At 39.6% G+C, this 16,237-nt stretch overlaps 1 protein-coding gene across 1 annotated transcript in view; it reads left to right on the top strand.

Moving 5' to 3' along the window:
- Positions 1-16,237, top strand: part of RASSF8 (Ras association domain family member 8) — a 96,491-nt gene that overhangs the window by 32,710 nt on the left and 47,544 nt on the right. The window contains exon 2 of the mRNA XM_051631071.1: positions 12,753-12,853. The gene's annotated coding sequence lies outside the window, so the exon portion shown is untranslated. The remainder of the gene's footprint in view (positions 1-12,752; positions 12,854-16,237) is intronic.

Consider the following 16,237-nt stretch of genomic DNA (forward strand, 5'->3'; position numbering starts at 1 on the left):
CAGCTTCTTTTGTTTAAAATATTTGCCATTTCAAAAATGATTGCATTGCTGTGAATGTTGGCTTTGGAAACATGCACACTTTGCCGTGGACTATTTGAATATTTTTGTATTTGAATGGGTTGTATTTGTCCTTAAGGCAGAAGCCATCCTGAGGCCTTAATTAGCTGCTTCTTGGCTTTTATTGAAATGCTGGCAGTCACAAGTGAGGGCTAGTCAGAATTAGCATAAACAGCACTGGATCCAGATCAGTGTTAAGTCAAAACATCTGCAAATCTTGCAATACTGATTTCATTTTTCTTCCCATCTATTCCAGTGGTATGCTGGTTGACGAGGAGTCAAATTTGTAATACCCTATCAAAAATCTTTGCATCTTGTAAACAAATAACTAGGTTTGGGGAGGAAGAGAGAGGAATTTATTAAACCATGGCTGAATGTAGTTGAAGAAAGAGGTTTGTTTTGATTAGTCATGATTTTGTCAACTTTTTATTGCGTTTTTATCAGACAGGCTTATTTTCATTTATTAGCAGATCTGGACAGTATTTTTTGGCCACTTAGTTTCATATCTCCAATGACTGAGCAGTATTCTGAGGCCAGTTAGGATCTTCAGATTCCAATGCATATTTGGGGGGTGTTTAGAACTTCTTCTTTCATCCCTCTCTAAGGGTCTTCACACTGTCCTTGGAAAGTGGCCAGCACCTATGGATGCCTTCTGCATTCCTTGAAGCACACGTGGTTGCAGTGAAGAAATAAAACTTTCCATGTGCTGGTATTTACGTGTTGGTGCATTAACCTTGCAGTACATATTTACTGCATGCTTGCTTCATGAGTATTTGTAGCTTTTTTGGCTTTGAACTGCCGAAGTTTGAACAGCTGTAATGTGTGTGTACCTCCCACATGTCCTTACAGTGCATGGGACCTTTTCAAAGGGACTTTGGGGCATTTGCTCAGTGCTCTAAATCAAGAGAGACGTTGCCAGAGAAGTCTGAAAGCAGCCTAACAGAGGTGGTAGGCTTGATTGCTGCTTTTCTCTTGATCCTTGTTGTTGTTGTTTGTTCTGCTAATGGCAACAGGATCTGAATATTGCTTTTAAACTTGGAAGAAAAGCTTTCTGTTTCCTCTGGTCCATATTGAGCACTTAATTTTTAAGTAGTGAGTCTGGTACCTTTAAGAAAAAAAAAAGTAGATGGTTGTTAATCTGTAAAGAAAAGCCTTTAAATCTAAATCCAAATCTGGCCTCATTCTGGAGGAAATATGAGGACTTCATTGGTCAATTAGAAAAATCTAAAAAAAAAGGAAAAAAAAAAAGAGAGGGGTTTCCTGACCTGAAGTTCTCAAGAAGACAAAGCCTTGGAGAAACCAAGGTTGTTTGTCTTTCTACTGTTCAGTGCTTAGAAAGTCTGCTTGGCCTAAACTTTATCACATTCATTTTCACTTTGCTATACAGCATACTTTCTGACCAACTCATCTTCTACAACATACCTTTTTGTGTGGTTACTGTTGTGACATGATAAGCTTGAACAATCATTTATAAAAATAGCTTTTTCCTGTCTCCCATCCTGTACTTTTGCATTTACCCAGAAGTGAATATCCATTGGTTTATATTTTTTTCAGAGAAAATTCAAGTACTGAATGCTAGAGGTCGTATTTATATAATAAATCTTGCTTTTAGCATTTTTATTCTAGCCAAAATTAAGTATTTGCATTTAATGACTGCAGTGGTTTGAGATGGGATGACTTTAATCTGAAAGTGACATTATCAGCCATATCATAAGCTGAACTGTAGAACATCTTACAGGAGAGTAGAAGCAGTGAGCTAATAATCTGCCTGGTTTGGTTTTGTTTATGGTGATGTTATACTTATAAAAAATATAGCAATTTGAGATCTCTCTCGAACTTCTACTTAAATTAATGGTATTTATGTAAATAGTTTGTTTACCTTCAGAAATAGCTTCAGAATTGGGTTCTTCCCCCTTCCACTGTGGGCAGAATATATTGATTTCTTTTATACCTTTCTAAGATGAGCAGCCTGACACATTCTGTAATCAATTACGAAACACATCTGATTTTTCTGTACTTTCGAGTTAGGATCTTTAAAATTGGCCCTGTGTTGTTTTGTTTGCTTATTTTTTCCCTCTGAGTTATGATGTCATTGTCATCCCTGGTGATTTAAAGAGTCATCCTGGTGTTGTGAATCAGGAGCTGAATCCCAGATATGCCTCACTGGGTAAAAAAGTGGCTGGATGGTCCAGCCCAAAGAGTTGTGGTAAAGGGAGTTAAATCCAGTTGGTGGCCAGTCACAAGTGGTGTTCCCCAGGGCTTAGTGTTGGGACCAGTTTTCTTTAGTATCTTTATCAATGATCTGGACAAGGGAATTAAGTGCAGCCTCATCGAGTTCGCAGACAACACCATGTTGGGCAGGAGTGTTGATCTGCCTGAGGATAGGAAGGCTCTGCAGTGGGATGTGGGCAGATTGCATCGCTGGGCCGAGGCCGGTCACATGAGGTTCAACCAGGCCAACTGTTGGGTACTGCACATGGGTCACTATAACCCCATGCAATGCTACAGGCTTGGGGAAGAGTAGCTGGAAGGCTGCCCAGAAGAAAGGACCTGGGAGTGCTGGTCAACAGCCTACTGAATATGAGCGAATGGTGCCCAGGTGGCCAAGAAGGCCAATGGCATCCTGGCTTGTGTCAGGAATAGTGTGGCCAGCAGGACCAGGAAAGTAACTGTCCCCCTGTGCTTGGCACTGGTGAGTCTGCATCTCAAATACTATGTTCAGTTTTGGGCACCTCAGTACAAGAAGGACATAGAGGTGCTGGAGCATGTCCAGAGAAGGGCAGCAAAGCTGATGAAGGGTCTAGAGCACCAGTCTTAAAAAGGAGTGTCTGAGGGAACTGGGGTTGTTTAGTCTGGAGAAGGGGAGGCTGAGGGGAGACCTCATTGCCCTCTCTAACTACCTGAAAGGAGGTTGTAGCAAGGTGGGGCGTTGCTCTCCCAAGTAACAAGTGGTAGAACAAGAGAAAATGGTCTCAAGTCGTGCCAGAAGAGGTTTAGACTGGAAATTAGGAAAAAAATTATTCACAGGAGCAGTTGTCAGGCACTGGAACAGGCTGCCCAGGGAGGTGGTTGAATCACCACCCCTGGATGTATTTAAAAGCTTTGTAGGTTCGGTGCTTAGGGATACAGTTTTGTGGTGGACTTGGCAGTGTGTTAGGTTAACAATTGGGCTTGATGGACTTGATAGTTTTGGTTGGAAAAGACTTTTTTTATGATTACATGTTTTCATTAATTTGAAACCTAATGTAATCTTGGACTGTTAAGTGTTGCTTTCTTTTTGGTTAACTACTGATCTTTTCAATGTTGACTTATTTTGCCAGTGGCCCAAATTAAGTTTCGTAGTATATAAAGCAAAACCTTGTGATTTAGCTTTATACTATCATATAAATAAAAGACTAATGGCATAAACTGTCTCTTGGACATTTCCTGGTAGCTGGTACTTAGGCCCTAGTTCTACCAGGTGGTAATTGACCACCAGTGTCTAATGAGAGATCATAATTACTTCTGAAATTCTTTGGGAGCTTTGATTGCTTTCTACAGGGTTTTTCTTAAGTTATTGCCTTTACTAAGATAAATGCTATGGTTTTACTTACTGCTGTTTGAGGTGGAGGTAATGGCTTGTAATAGAGAAATAAGTTTTTCTCCGTCTTTCACATTTGTCTACATCCATGCAAGGTCCAAGCATACTTGAAATTCATTCCACTCAACTGGTTGTTCCCAGAGGGTTGATTAAACTTCTTTTGAAGGAGTGCAGCAAAACTGTCAGAAGTCAGTTTTCTGTTTGCCTTCCACTGACTTATTGCTAATTGCAAGGAAAGAACAAGGTAGTTTGACTTCTGTTGACTACATAATAAAGTAAGAAATTGAGGCTCCAAAGACAAAGAAATCACAGAATGTTAGGGGTTGGAAGGGACCTCTGAAGATCACTGAGTACAACCACCCTGCCAGAGCAGGACCCAAGACTGGGGCAGATCACTCAGAAAGACATTCAGACAGACAGGTCCTGAAAGTCTCCAGAGAAGGAGACACCACAACCTCTCTGGGCAGCCTCTTCCAGTGCTCTGTAACCCTCACAGTAAAGAAGTTCTTCCTCATGGTGAGGTAGAACTTCCTCTACTCAAGTTTGAATCCATTGTCCCTTGTCCTGTTACAGGGCACAAGTGAGAAGAGCTTGTCCCTGCCTTCTTGACACCCAGCCCTCTCATGTATTTATAGACATAAAATTAGATCCTCTCTCAGTCTTCTCTCTAGACTGAAAAGCCCCAGGTCTTTCAGCCTTTCCTTGTAAGGCAGGTGTTCCAGTTGCTTAATCATCCTCATAGCCCTTCATTGGACTTTCTCAAGTAGATCTCTGTCCCTCTTGAACTGGGGAGCCCAGAACTGGACACAATACTCCAAGTGAAGTCTCACTAGACTCTTGTTGAACCTCATTAGGTTCCTCTTTGCCCAGCTCTCCAGTCTGTCCAAATCTTGCTGAATGGCTGCACAGCCTTCAGGTGAGTCAGCCAATCCTCCCAGCTTCATGTCATCAGCAAACTTGCTGAGAGGAGACTCTGTCCTGTCGTCAAGGTCATTGATAAAGATGTTGAACAGGACTGGACCCAGCACTGATCCCTGAGAAACTCCACTAGTTACAAGTCTCCAGCTGGACTCTGCTCACCTCTTTGGACTTGGTTGTATAGCCAGTTCTTAATCCATCACTATCCATTCTTCTATCTCACATTTCCTGAGCTTGCTCATGAGGATGTTGTGGGAGACTGTGTCAAAGGCCTTGCTAATAAGGTCAAAGTAGGCTACATCCACTGGTCTCTGCATCCCATTCAGTCACAACTTCGTAGAAAGCCATCAGATTAGTCAAGCATGATTTCCCCTTGGTAAATCCCATGCTGATGACTCCTTATAACCTTCTTCTCTTCCATGTACTTAAATATGACCTCCAAAATGTTCCACTTCATCATTTTTCTAGGGATGGAGGTGAGGCTGACTGGTCTGTAATTTCCTGAATCTTCCTTCTTGCCCTTTTTGAAGACTGGAGTTGACATTGGCTTTCCTCCAGTTCTCAGGCATCTCTCCTATTTGCCATGATCAATCTATGATTATATAATAACAGTAGCTGTTACAAAATGTTTATTACTTGTGTATTATAATCCCACTAAGAACATTGCCTTGAATACTTGGGGCAGGTTGGATATGGCACACAGGACACAGATGTTGGCTGAAGGTCTGAAGGAGGGGTACTCATTTTCACCAAGGACAAACATTTGGGGAGGAAGCTAGGAATCTGCAAGCTTTCAAGTCCAGCTTTGCTCTCTGCAGGTGCCATCTGTGACTGTTTTTAGAACCATAAAATGCATAACAGCTGCACACTTTTGTATTTTACCTATTATTATCCAATGTGTGCTTTCAGTTAAGAGACATTTGAAGTTCATTGTATAGAAGCTGACTATTTCAGACACCCAAAAGAGATGGCTACTTAACAATTTTTCTGGATAATTCTTATACTGAAATTGAGTTACTTTGGGTATGTTCCAACATATACAACAAAATGATGTGTTGACATGTATTTTTGGACAAAAATCAGCATTAAAAAGCTGAACAAGTGAGGTATTTTGTAAGCTTCTTTTGAAATAAGGCCTATGACATATTAGTGATAAGATAAATTCTCTTTGGCCCTTGAGCACTTTAACTTCGCCTTGTCTTCAAACGACACATCCAAGAGGTGAGTTTCTGGTGTTTTATATAGCTGGAAATTTTTGTTTGTGAGCTTTTTGGCTCTTACAAATCTGGATTTGATTCCTGACCCTGTTCTCTATAAATTGAAGATTGCCATGTGGGTCACAAAGAAATGGAGTGGGTAGGGAGAATGGTACAATTTTTGGCTACAGACCTGACTTTGTTTTAAAATGTCAATGGAACTAGGTGCATTTGAAAGAGGGAAAAGATGTGTTCGTGGAATCAGATGCAAAGGTTGTGTAGTGCACTGCATGCAAGATGGCAATCACAAAAGAAATGGCTGCAGGACTTAAAAAAATAAAAGGTTCAGTTTTTCCTGTCTCTCCTGCCAGTTTTTGCCACTACTGAGTTCTGTCGTTTCTGAAGTGCTTCACTTTGTCCTATGCAATTCTAAGAAGGCTGGAACTGCGGGGTTACTAGGAGTGGCTTCTAACTCTTTTTCCAAGGAAGGGTAATTGAAGTAACCTTTAAACCCTCTGGGAAATCACCATTTTGGATTAGAACTTTCTTGTATTGAAAGGGTTAGTAGGAAATGCAGAGTGATGTCTTATGTTCTTGCTCATGTTAAACACAACACTGACTTGAAACTGGATTTCTTTTTTTTTTTTTTTTCTGGTTTGTGTTAATGCTGAACTGAACCAATTAAAATTTACAAATAATCTGCCGTTACTTTAATTCTGGTATTTAAATTCTTTTCTGTTCCTGATGTGGATTCTGCAAATTCACTTACCTCAGTGCTCATATAAAAACAGGCTAAATCATCATACAAAATGATGCTATGTAAAAGATCTATGAAAGCAGAAGGTAATGGCCTTTGCTTCCAAAGATGATGGCAGACTTGCAGGATTTTTTAAAAAATAGAACCAGGCTTTCCAGAATTGATTATAAATTGCTGTGATGTGGAAATAGAAATTGTCTGGCTATGCCTAAAACATGAAGAATTGTTTCCTCAAGAACTGTAATATTGACTGAGGGAACTAAAGGGACTCTTGGAATCTGTCTGTATTGCAAACATAGGCTGCGTACTAAACTGCTGCTTTGCCACTAGTTCAGTCATGCTGGCTGGGGTACATGCTTGGTGGCTAAGGAGAAGTCCTGTTTTATTCTTCATTAATTTTACATGTATGCATGCTTTTAACTAAACTAGTGCAAAGAAAACTGAATCTCAGTCCAGTTTTTCAGTTACTGTCAAAGAGATTAAAGCAAATGCTGCATGATTGTGTTGCCATTTTTGTATCCTAGCAGTGTGCTACCATTTTTGTCACCTAACTACCTGGATGACTTGTCCAACTATACTTTTTCAGAGAATTGCATGGTTAATGCACATATTTAAACTTGAATTGGTCTTTTAAAATGTCTTTATGATTCTAACTGCTAGGATTAATAGCAACAGCAGCTAACTCAATGCACTTTCTGGTAGCCTACAACCCAAGTATGTCAGTGGTTATGTAAATACACAGACCTAATTCTGTTTTTTGCTAAACACCACTTGTGATTGTGTTACCTCAGTCTTCTCTTTCTTTAAATAGGCTTTCTCATACATGCTTCTCTGAGAACCAAGGCAAAATGTTTAGTCATATGTAGGCAAGGCAGGAGCTTGCTTTTTGAAGAATTTATAGCCAAGGGTGAAGCTGTACAGTTTGTTTGAAATGATAAGTCAGGCATGTAAAGTAATGGAGCTGCTCATTGTACTTCAGATCTACAGAGCAGACTTTGGTTGGTTGTGCTCAAAAAAATATTCAGCAACAAAGAAAATTGTTGCTGTGACTTCACCACTTCTCCTTTGCTATGATGGGTAATTGTCTTGTGAAGTGAGTCTGGATGCATCAAACTACAGCAAAATAGCTAAGGCTGTTGTCTTGCAGGGGTCTCTGATCAGCAGTCTGCAGGAAGCTCTGCACTTCTAAGACTGCTGAAGGAAGCAGACAAAAGCATGCCTCCTGTCAGTAAGGGTAATGTTGCAGAGCCTGCTGTCCTGAGGGAAAACTTGCTGACAAAGGGAAGAGAAAATTACTGGTTTCTTTGCAGTTACTCTAGTATTCTAGATGCAAGCAGACCTGGAACAGAATGATTCAGTGAAGTCAGAGGTTGGATGATTGTTCTGTCAATTCTGTTTGAGGCATCAGGTTGCTCTGGGGGAGGCAGGGAATAAGCTTTTTCGATCTTGCTGTGACTACCTTCTACAATCAAGTGAAGACATGAACAAGTGACTATAGTCAGTGAAGACAAACAGGTTGACACTCCTTATATTCTCCTAATTATGTGCCTTGCTTCCAGTTTGGTCCCATAGGTAAGAGCAGTAGAGAAAATAGGCTGATACAGATGCTGTTACTTTGGGTGTGCATGCTGTTTATCAATGGAGACAGAAAGGATGGAGTAGTGAGTTAGCAGGAGGGAGGAGCTACCTTATCTCCACTGATGTATCCCATAATTTTATTTTCAATGTTTCTTATATTCAATTTTGACATTGGTTGTGAAATCATGATCTCACTCCTGCAGACCTTCGTACCACAGGCTTTTTAATGAGGCTTCATGCAAGGATGCTCTTTGCATTAACTTACTTGTGATAAGGAAGCTTTTTCTTGCTAGGAGCCAAACACCAATCCCAGATTTATTTTTGTTATATAGCTGCTGAAGGATAACTTGATTAACAGGGAGAGAAGACAATTGGGATCATCTGACCTGGATGTGGTGGAAGGCCTCCCTAACTTGCAGCACCTGATCTTCCTTACAGCTCTGTCCAAAATGAACATACTTTTCACCACTACCTCAAGGCATTTACAAATCCAGCTGTACTTCAGATATTTGGCTATTAGATTGTAACCTCAAGGCTAATAATTTATAGTTGTAGGTTCCATGTTATGTCTGCTGTCTTTGAGAATTGTCATTACCTTAAGAGAAACATGAGCTAACATTGTTACTCCCATCATCCCAAAGAATTGACCAAAATATTATGACTTTATTAAAACTGCAGTTGTCTCTCCTTGGAGATAATGATTCAGCCTTTTGAGATTACTCTTTCCATATATTTTTTTTCCTTTATGGCTAATTGCTACTTAATTTCAACAAAGACAGAAGGGGCTTTCATTACGAAGTTTTCCTGTTTGTAATCAAGGATGCTGCTTTCCTGTATTAAAAAAAAAATAAATCAAAAAGACTTTTCCAATGCCAGCTTAATTCCTTTTTTTAATGCTGTTTCTTCGTAAGGTCTTTTTCAGTGTCATAAACTGCTTTGTGTTTCTCCTGACCTTCATTTCAACCAAGGATTACTTTGGTTCACATGAATTGGGAGGTAATTTTCGTCATGCAGTAAGCTATAGAAGAGTTGAGAAGAAAATAAAACATAATTTGAGGTAAAAAGATTTGTTATCATGCTAGTCCTGTTTTCTTTCTATGTGAGAAGAAAGGTCACATTTGGTTTAGAAATGCTTGACTGAGTTTGAAAGTGATATCTGGTTCTTCCCAGTCCTCATTCTGTACTCCAGACTATTAAGTAATAAAAGTTTAGTCAAAGAACTTTTGGAAAAAATGTCAGTGGGAACAGATCCTCAAAGCAGACATTTTACATTTTTATATTCTCCAAAGTGGTGACTGACACATCAACCTTATTCCATTTTCTTTTGTTGGTTATGCCATCATATACTTAGTTGATGAATTGTATGTGGTTCCCTTCTTCCATCATCACTGAGAAACTCCATTCTTCCTTGCTGAGTAGGCTCCAAAGCATGATGCAAGTAGTTGCTTAGGATAGATAGTGACAACATAGACTCCACATGTGTTTTAAAGTGCCATCTTAGCGTACAGGAATGGTCTAATGTTGCAAAAAATGCTGTTGCAAGCAAAGGAAAAAAGGTCTTTTGTTGTATTTGCTGTGGGTTTGAATTCTCAACCTCATGACCTCTTTCAGCCTATTGATCAAGTAGGAAGAAAGGGAATGCTTTACAATACTTCAACTTTTCTTTATGTGCTTGCCCAACACTGTGTATACATTCTTTATGAACAGGTTTTTTTACCCTGCAGCAGTGTGAAGCTGGCATACTCCTGTGTCCACAGGCACTGAGCAACAGAACTGAAGCTTGAGCAGTCTGAATTTTGTTCGCTTTGGTGAAGCAATAAGCCTGCTTAGGTTTGTTTTTAGTTCTTCTCTCTCCCACAGGAGAGGGATCTTCCCACCTACAAGAACTAGATATCTTACTCTTCTTTCTCTGCTTCCTTCCTACCAGAGATTTCCTTGCATGTGCACTGTTGATTTCCTCATGATCTGAGAATAACATGATCACCTGCATGATTTTCCTAGTTTGGAGTCACTAAACAGATTATGTAGCATGTTGTGTGAAATTGGTCATTTCGGTTGGCCTTGCTAAGAGATCTGACCTATGGTGAAGTCCTTTCTCCTGGCATCTCTCTTCCTTTTAGCTGCTTGTGTCCTACTTGGAGCACGTGTGTGTGCGCGTGCATCTCTTTAGAGCCATGTAGGAACAGAAATTACTTTTAATCCATCTCCTCTTCTACCCACCTCTGTTAATTAAAAAAAAGGTATTTTTTGTTATTTTGTTTCTTGACTCAATAGGCTAGGGAGCCTAGGCAGCAATTCATACTGCATCCCTACTAGAAGGTTCAATAAGAATGGACCCCTTTCTTGTTGGCATAACAACGTCTGTATTCCTGTATCTTTTTGCATTTTAACATGTCAGGATCTCCTTCTACAAGTATATACTGGAATTGGGACTCCAGTCTGTAAGGGTGCAGTGTGAGAACAAAGACTTTATTATTTTCCTTGGGACTTCCATAAAATAAAATACATAAAACATCTCAATTAAAATGTCTGGATTGATTAAGGGAAGGAAAAAGAAGCCTCTTCCTCTAACAGTGGCTTGATTAATGGATTTATTGTTTGTACAGATTCTGTCAGGAAGCCATATGGCTTTGAGGAAAACAAAGAGGAAGTGGTTGATGTTGAGAATCTGATTTAATAGGGGTCCCTAAGGGCAGAATGGGGCTCTTATCCTTACTCCTTCCCACTCAGTTTGCAAAGAGGTCTGAGAAGAGCTTCAGTGCTTCCATAGATTTAAAGATAATGTGGCTCTGTTTGAGTGGAAGTGTAGTTGCCTACTGCTGGATCAGCCTCACAGCTACTCCATTCTCAGGTTAAAAATCCACTATTCTTTGCCTGTTGTGTAAAGTATTCTGGTGTAGTTAACAAGGAACAGTAACTGAAATGCTTGCTACTGTCTCTTGGCACTTGATCAGTTTGCCATAGATGAAGACAACTCTAGCAACCAGAAGCTGAACTCGTAGTTTGGGGTGAGATTATATTTCTGTCCTCTCTATCTCCCCCTCCCCCATTAAAATTCAAGCATATGTCTCTGGATTAACTGAATCACCATCTGTATTCTACAACCAGATGTATTTTCCTAATCGTGTATGTGTGTATGGGGATTGATAAGTAACTGGGGTTCAGGCACTGGTGTTTTAACCTGATCTGGTGGGTTCAATGAATGTTCAGCATTATCTACAACAGTTTTACTCTAATTATGTGGTGAATAAACCCAAGTCTAGAATCTAAAGCAAGGTTCCATAATGTGACTGCAAGCAAATACATTAATGATGTTTAACAAGCACTTCTTTCTTATATAAAGTTACACCTTCTCAGCTGAGAGGAATAAACTCACCAAAAACTAGTTCTGGTAGTTTTACAGTTAAAGTAAAAAGTTTGTGTGAACCATTAGTAATTGTTGGGTGGGTCCGCAGAGTGGAAAGCACAAAATATCACTTCACAAAAACATATACTGGCAACTTGGGAATTTAATGAATATTGCTTTGTGAATGACAGCTACATATTCAGCTGGTGGTGGTGAAAACAATTTGCTATGTGCCCATGATCTCTGGAGCTCCTAAATGTCCTATTTTGAAGGGGTTTTTGCCATAATAAAAGAAGTAATTACTCCTATAGGGCTTTGCTGCATAGTGTGTGTGGTCTAGAATTTTACGACAGGCCTTTCTTTCCAGATGTTTAAGGGATTTTTGTTCTTTTCTGCATCCTTGTAAGATGTTTACACTGCAGTTGGTGCTGCTCGAATCTTTTCATGTCACCCTGACAGAACTAGGAGAAAACAGTCTCTTGACAAAATTAAATGGATGATAACAGTAGAAGAGGAGGCTCTAAAAGACTAGAGGAAAAGCTTTCCTGATTTAGGTCTATTCTTCTATGCTTCTGTCAAACGGTTAAGTTCCAATTTATTGTTATGCATAATTGTTCTTTTAAAATATTCAGAAAGTTTTCAGTGGTCCAAGTTTAAAATAACTACTTCTCACATGTTCTCTTTGGCTATGATACGGTATGAGGCTGTGTTTCTAAGTCTGTCATGATGCTATTAAACATCATTGTAGTAAGCATCCTTTCCAAGCTGATTAATATTAAATCAGCAGTTTGGGATTTTTACACTCTGCCTAGTTTGTTCGACGATTTATGTGTGCACTGGCCACAACTCACTACTGCAAGGGAGTTTGATGGCACTTGGAGGTTTTTATGTCTGGAACACCTCCAGTTTGAGGATTATTTTCCTTAAAAAGAAAACTGGGAAAGAAGATTGTGAAATAATCTCCTGTATTTCCAATTTAGCAGTGGTAGATGCTCGTGACTACCTAATACTGTGCTTAGTTTTTCCTAATGTTCTGGAAAGCTGTATTAATGTTGTTTACCACACTTAGTTATTTATAGCAGGAAAATGTCACACCAGGTTTAAGAGGTAACAAATTAAGTGCAGTACTCCACATTTCTTTTGAACTAATTTAAAAAATAAAATACAGCTTGTATGTCACAGGCCGTTACATATCCGTATCTATAGGTGCTAGGTGAAAACTGTTTTTCCAGAGCAGTAAAGGAAGAAGAGGGAATAGGACTTTACCCTCAAGTAGGTAATTTTACTTGTGTATAACAGTGTTTCAATTTTTTGTTCTAGCAAGGGACCTTGTCAGCAGAGTGGATGCCTATGCCTGGAGTAGCAGATTGCGCTAAGCCCACTGCATAAGCAGCCAGACATCTGTCTATCCTCATCTGCAGGTAAGCAGCTATGACCAGAAAACTTCAAATAAGAGTTTTCCTTCTTTCTGAAAGTGCTTACACATGAAGCATGCCACGGACCCTAAAGCTTAAAGAACTTGGTAAATATATATTCATAACTCCTCCTTTCTTCCTAAGGTTAGATATCTGAACAGGATCTCAGCTCCCCTGCTCCGTGCAACATCTGTTTTCTCCAAACAGTTGTGTTCTGGAGCAGACCTGCAAAAGCTTGCCAAGTTTCTCTCTCCTGTGATCTCTTACGTATATGTCCCCTCCATCTGCGTAAGAGGGACACCCAAGGCTAATCTGTCCCTAGGGAGTGTGCCCTGATTGTCCCTGCCTTCTCTAGTTGTCAGGTGGTCTTGGGCAGCAGCTCTCAGTGCCAGCAGCAGCTGGTAGTGACTTACTTGTAGGTCAGGCAATCCTCTGTGGTTGCACATGGGGCTGGGGATTGCAGGCTGCAGCTGCCTCTTGGGGTTGTGCTGTAGACGTGCTCTGAGCTTGAGGGCCCTGATCCTTTAATGATTTGATAGTTCTTCACTTCACTTGGGGAGGAGGGCATTTTTTTCTTTTAATCAAATAGAAGTTCTACAGGAGAAGTACTGTGACTGTAAACCGCTCCCAACAACCCTGCAATCCAGGTGTTTCACATTCTTAATGTCAGTGTACACTTAAAACAATGCTGGATATAAGATGTCCTCAACTTGGATAGTCACATGTTGCCAAAATCCAGAAGAGATGTCAGGGAAAGACGACAGTAGCAGATAGTGTTTTTCCTGATGATTTGATTAATTTTTGATGAAGCAGAAACATCAGAAATTAGAGGTCAAGCTAATAAAAAAATATACTGTTAAATTAGACATTGGTATTGCTTTTCATATTGCTTTGATTTGTGAGTCCTCTGTTTTATGATAAACATGGTGAAGCAAGTGAGGAAAATTCACTGTGATGATGCACTTTGGAGTCTGAGCAGAATGCAGTTTCTTCTCTGGCTCGTCACCATTTAAAGGTCCTGCTTTAAGCTAATTTGTCTTATGTATGCATGACAGCTTTTAAGTGATAGTTTTCTATTCTCGTCACAACTTCTGCATTTTTATGTATAGAGTACCATTCTACAGCTCCTACTGCAAATACAGTATTTTGTAGTATTCTGTTGATAATTGAAGCAGATGAGGGATCAATATAACAAAACAGAATAATACACTTTGGTCATTTGTAAAACTGATAGCTTTTCTCATGTTTAGGTTCTGTGTATAAGAAGTACAAGCAAGCACACGATCATTCGTGGTTCTTCCAGCCCCGTAAGCATAGGCAGTAATATTGCACAACTGAAAGTATTTACCTGATTGTCCTTAATATAGTGTAAAATGTTAACTAGTAGAAATATGTATACACCTGTATAAAATGCATTCTGTATACTTTGAAGTGCGTGTGCACATATCTATATATGTACAGCATGAAAAATACTGGGCTGTCATGGACTCTAGCTTTAGAGACTGTCTTAAAATGTTTTGTATTTTGAAGGTCTTTGGTTATTTATTAAAGTACTTTCAGTCTCACATTCTAAGCATCTTACATATCTCTGTAATATAGATCAGTTGATAATTTCTAAATCAGACATTTCCAAAGTACTTGCAACCAACAACATATTCTGGCTAAAGAATGTGGTGATCCTGTACAGTGGAGAAGTACCAGCAATGAAGATACTCCTGTTGACTAAAACAGCATGCAGATTTTTTTAAAGACACTGATGTCTTATTTTTTGCAGATTGCATTTAGCCAGGGCATACACATATTTGTGTGTATGTATATAATATTAATCTGTAACTCCAGGAAACTGAGAATGTGTTTGTATTGCATCAGGTTTTCTTCTTCCAAGTTAAAATATCTGAGTATTTATTCTGACTATTATTTCAATATATTCCTTTCAGTGGAGCAAGTCTGTGGCTAACTGCCAGGTGACTAGAGTGTTGCCCCTTTATTTGTCACTTTGAAATGAGCCATGTGAATGATGCTCTTTGCATCATTTTATTGTATGAGAACAGGAGGTATGTGCCTACTGAAAATTTGTCAAGATGGTGCTTGCCAATCCTCACGTGGGGAGAATTACATATTTACCTTCACTGTTTTGAATAAATCAGTGTTGTGTTTTTTTCCCTTCATAAGCATCACTATTTAATTTGCTTTTATGTGACTTCACTTTGCTGTCTATTTTGGGGCATGAAACAAAGGGGTCACCTTGCAGTGCGTGGCTTATTAAAATAGTTTTTCCCAACTGGAGTTGTAATAGATTTTTGTACTTGAAAAAAAACCGCAACAACTTTTATTCAGTGTCAATCAATAAAATAATGAAGAAATGCAACATTATACCCACATATAAATCTGTGGTTCTCTTATATTTTGCATAACCTCTGCAGTCTGGTTCCCTCATCTCGGAGAGAACTTAAAGTTGCATAGTAAGGACAAGAGATGCGAGCGATGTATCAAGCCTAGGACTTTTCAGGCCAGAAGAACAACAGCTCAATGTAGGAGGGATGCCTACAAAATGATAAATTAGGTGAAGGCAAACAGAACTTCCTTTATTCAGTCTGGCAGCACAAGAATCAATGTGCATCAAATGAAGCTAATAGGAGCTTAGTTCAGAACAACAAAATGCAGGTAATTCCTCATACTGCTGGGTTAGATCTCTGGAACTCCTTTCCACAGAGTTGTGGGGACTGAAGAGGGGAAGAGAAATCCTGTTGAGGCTAATCAATACAAGTTACACCTGGGAGTTCTATAGGTGTGATCAGCTGGGAGGCAACAAGGCTTTCAGGAGAACTATAAAAGTATTCTTGTAGCCTTTTTGTTCTTTCCTAGGTATATGCTGCGACTTCTTGTTCCTTTTATTTATATGGATTAGGAATTTTAATGTCCAGCATATTTTCTGTCATCTTCCAGATTACTGAGACAAGGTCTTAGTCTTTTCCAGAACAGCATAAGGCAATATTTCAGAACCAGCTCCATATTTGTCCACAGGGGCACTACCCTTCTCACTTTTGCTGTTTGTTCATGCAAGTCATGTAGGAGACTTGCATGAAGATACTTTCTTGTGCTGAGACTTTGTAGTGATGCAAACTATTTCCTTTTGAATACCATAGTCACAGCTGTAATTGCCTTCGAACTGTTTACTAGAGAAGGTAACCTGCAAGGAGGGTGTGCAGCAAGCTCATTACCCTGGGCTTCTAGAGAGCAGACCTGAACCTCTTTAGGGATCTGCTTGGTAGGGTACCATTTGATAAAGCCCTGGAGGAGAGAGGAGCCCAAGAAGCTCTCAATATTCAAGAATCACCTCCTCCAAACACAGAAGAGCAATGCATTCCAAAAAAGAGAAAGACAGGCAAG

The sequence above is a fragment of the Apus apus genome, chromosome 1 (genome assembly GCF_020740795.1).
Source record: "Apus apus isolate bApuApu2 chromosome 1, bApuApu2.pri.cur, whole genome shotgun sequence".
Lineage (NCBI taxonomy): Eukaryota > Metazoa > Chordata > Aves > Apodiformes > Apodidae > Apus > Apus apus.